Consider the following 3,918-nt stretch of genomic DNA (forward strand, 5'->3'; position numbering starts at 1 on the left):
GATTACAGTCTTCCAGGAAACAGGGAAGTCAGTAAGAGCCTGTAGATGACAGGAGGCAAATCAGAGATCCATGTGTTTGAATGTAGATGTGGCAAAAATCTCCAGAAAGAATGCGTAGATCCTGGTGATGCTGGGTCACAGCACTTTCCCTTTGTTTCTCTCATCTACCCACCTCCAGTGAGGCACATTTTCTCAACAATGATTGATACCTTGTCATACATCATTGTACCACCTGGGACGATTCAATGCTTGAGCCCCCCAGGTATTGATATTAATATTGCATGTCTTCAGATTGACCTTCAAGGTGTCCTTGAATCTCTTCTTCTGCCAACCTGTAGAGAGGCGGCCATCAGGATCTAGCATGCCAAACTCAAAGCCCTGCAGATCAAATTACTTCACAATGCTTAGTGAAAGACAAGCACCCTGTTCTCCTGAGTCCCGGACCAGTCCTTTCACAGCCAGATGACTGCCACCAGAAAGACACGTCTCGTTAACTCTGGGGTGATGGGTTATGAGCATGTGAAATGCACAGACAAGCCCCATAATGGCAAGAGTTTGTTTTTTATCCATCCCTTTCAGGAGATGCTAGGTGCATCCCGTACTGTATTGAGAAGACCTATCTCCAGGCACCAGATCCAAAAAAGGGGAACACACAGCTCCTCTTCCAAGCCCAGAACAGCTGTGAAGAAACCAGCCCCTACCTACTCACTCCTATTCTACACACACATACACACACACGCACATGTCTAGCAGTCAGGTAGCAAAAATAAGTACCTTAGAGGGTGGATACATGCCTCAGTGCCACACAGACTCCCCCTCTCTTGATTTGAAATGGCAGAGCTACCAATCTCATTAATCTGCCTCTGGTTCTCAAGCCATTTGCCAAACAAGCAACAACGTTAATTTCCAAAATGCCATATGAATAGAGCAAGTGTTGATTAAGCTAATTACTTTATTTTTAAAAAAATGAGCAAAGTATGTTGTTTTAATCAAAATAAACTCAAAGTGCAGGAAAAATGAAAACAAACTAATTAGACTAAAATAAAAATACAGGGTTGCTCGTGTTTCTAGCCCCTACTGTTGACTTCATTGGAGCTGTGCTGGGGATCAGGCCCATCGTTACCTTTTCATTTCTGTCATCCCTTCTTCTTTTCACTGTGAAGCACCTGCCTTGCAAGGTGAAGCTGACACAACATGGCAGTTTCATAGTGTCAAAGCATCCAGTGGAATATTCATAAACTGCCTTTCAGAAATTTGTATTTGTCATTTTGGTGGAAAGATTTTGCTTGGACGGTACAATTATCTACGAGCATGGAGCAACGTATGGAGGAATTCTTGACTCGCGTAAGTACTTGCAAAACACAAGCATCCTACGCAAGCCTACCACGAAATAGTTTAGGTTGCATCTGGGTTTGGTTTGGTTTGGTTTGCAAACCTGAGAAGGACTTTTGGGCTGGGGACAGACATTACACATAACTTGGTTCAAGAGATCAGAAACTGGTTTAAACCTGTAACAGAACACAAGTTCAGTGCACATAAGCCAGTTTCAAAATGGCTGAAACGGGTTTAAGATAAACCTGGCTGCATGCAGTATCAGACTTAACTGATTTCAGGTCAAACCGGTTTATGCAATGTCTGTCCCAGACCTTTATGCTTGAAAGCTTAGCAAGCATTTCTCTCAGTGAGAGAGTTGGTCAAATAGGAGCTATTACCAAAGCAATACGACTTCTCTGAAAAAAATTAATGACATTTAAAACAAACTGTAGTTGTCATTATTGCATTATCAGATGATACTGCATAGCACAAGGCTATGACTCCCCCGCTCAGGTAGGCTGGAGTTTGACTATTGCCAGTGTTGTAGGCCATTTGCCAAACAAGTGAACGGAAGCATTTATTTAGGACTGGGGGGTAGTGTTACCCCTCAGCAGTTGTTACAATTGCTTAAATTCCCTTTCACAGGTAATTTTATGATTTCTTTTCTCCATGCTGCTTAGGCAAATCCCATCTTCCGTGCTTTTAGCAGCATTTTCAAGTTCTCTCCACTGCTTTGCTTTGAGCAGATGTACAGTTATTTCTTCCTTCTCTGCTGTCTGACAAGTTCTTAGTTTGTTGACAGCTGCTCTAAGTCTTTCAAAAGCAATGCCTTCATAATTAACATAAGTTCTTTCATTATATCTATCTTGTCAAAACTGACAGTTTATTTTAGGTGAAACTTTGTCTGATATGTAAGAAAATGCTCTGGCCTTCTTTTCAGATGGGTCTTCAGAGGTGAGGAGGATGTTTTCAAGTTTGCCTTGTTCTGGTCCACCGTAGCTGTGACCAAAGTCATCTGTGAACCTTTGGGTAGTTTGGTGCAGAGCTCCCATGTGCCCTATTTGGGGCTTTCCAGCTCCTCTTCCCAGGCCTCTCTATCAATGTGTGCTCTTTTGTCTGAACATTTCACTAATTAAACTATAACTTACTTTCTTTTAGTCAATCTCTTGCTCATTAGCAGTGAGGAGGTTCATATTTCACTGCTTCCTTCTGGAAGTGGCATCCAGTGTGAGCTCTGTCGTCTTTCATAACCTTGGAAAATCCCAATACTTTCTCAGCTCTGTTGACACATGCATTTCTAATGATCCTTGAAAACTTTTCTGCATCAAAGATGGAAATCTGTCAAGATAGGACCCTTTTTGGAAAGCTGGAGTTCAAACTCCATGATTTTGGAGGCTGTGTGTCTGGAGGAATTGATTCCTCAGCTGCTTTTTTTGCAATTTATTTCTTCTGTATGGGTGGCAACCCCTGAGGGCTGGTTACTGCCTGCTTCTGCCCTTCTGTGTGCCCAGCCATCCCTGCAACTTTCTACGGATGCAAAAGTAATCTAGTGGATTGAACGCCGGTTACGCTAGTGTTTCCTAAACTGTGGGGAACTCTACTGGGGGAGGCATAAAAGGTTGCAAGGGAGAGAAGACTAAAAGGTAGAGTATGAATCCTATAAATCCCATGTATGCACAAAAACATTGAATGAAATTTGGCAGCTTAAGTGGGGGGTTGAAGAGTGGCTGAGATTATTGCGGTGGGGTGTGACCCCCTCAAATGTTGGAAATGCTGGGTTACACCATATTTATTGGTTATATATGGGGCAGATCCAGGAGGTCCCAAGGGGGCTGTGGGAGCAAGCAACCCGCACTGCAGAGGTGACTGCACCCCCAGCTTCCAACCTTCTCTGCCCATACCAGTGTGGACAAACTTTTTAAAATACCTAAAGCGAGTAAAAAAATCCATGGTTCATAGAATCATAGAAAATGAGGGTGTGAAGGGACCTCAGGAGGTCGCATCTAGTCCGTCCCCCTGCTCCAAGCAGGAACAGCCCCAACTACATCATCCCAGCCAAGGCTTCGTCTACCCAGGTCTTCAAAATCTCCAAGGATGGAGATCCCACAACCTCTCTGGGTAACCCGTTCCAGTGTTTTACTACTCTTCTAGCGAGAGAGTTTTTCTTAATATTCAACCTCAACTTCCCTTGCTGCAACTGGAGCCCATTGCTTCTTGTTTTGTCACCTGCCCCCACTGAGAACAGTCCAACTCCATCCTCTTTGGACCCCTCCTCAGACAGTTGAAGGCTGCTGTTAAATCCCCTCTCAGTCTCCTCTTCTTTAGCCTAGTTCCCTCAGTCTTTTCTCATGAGGCCCCCAGCCCCCTCACCATTTTTGTTGCCCTCTGTTGGACTCTCTCCATTTTTTCCACATCCTTTCTGTACTGGGGGCTCCAAAACTGAACACAGGACTCCAGATGTGGCCTCTCTAGTTCTGAATAGCGGGGAATAATCACTTCCCTCAATCTGCTGGCAGTGCTCCTACCAATGCAGTCCAGGATGCCTTCTTGGAAACAAGGGTGCACTGCTGGCTCATATTTATCTTATTGTTCACTGTCACCCCC

The 3,918-nt window shown here is 44.2% G+C and overlaps 1 long non-coding RNA gene across 1 annotated transcript in view; it reads left to right on the forward strand.

Moving 5' to 3' along the window:
- Positions 1-245: 245 nt before the first annotated feature.
- Positions 246-3,918, forward strand: part of LOC109306387 — a 26,252-nt gene continuing 22,579 nt past the window's right edge. The window contains exons 1-2 of the long non-coding RNA XR_002099974.1: positions 246-334; positions 1,767-1,768. This is a non-coding gene — a long non-coding RNA (uncharacterized LOC109306387). The remainder of the gene's footprint in view (positions 335-1,766; positions 1,769-3,918) is intronic.

The sequence above is a fragment of the Crocodylus porosus genome, unplaced genomic scaffold (genome assembly GCF_001723895.1).
Source record: "Crocodylus porosus isolate Cpor-Errol unplaced genomic scaffold, CroPor_comp1, whole genome shotgun sequence".
Classification (NCBI taxonomy): domain Eukaryota; kingdom Metazoa; phylum Chordata; order Crocodylia; family Crocodylidae; genus Crocodylus; species Crocodylus porosus.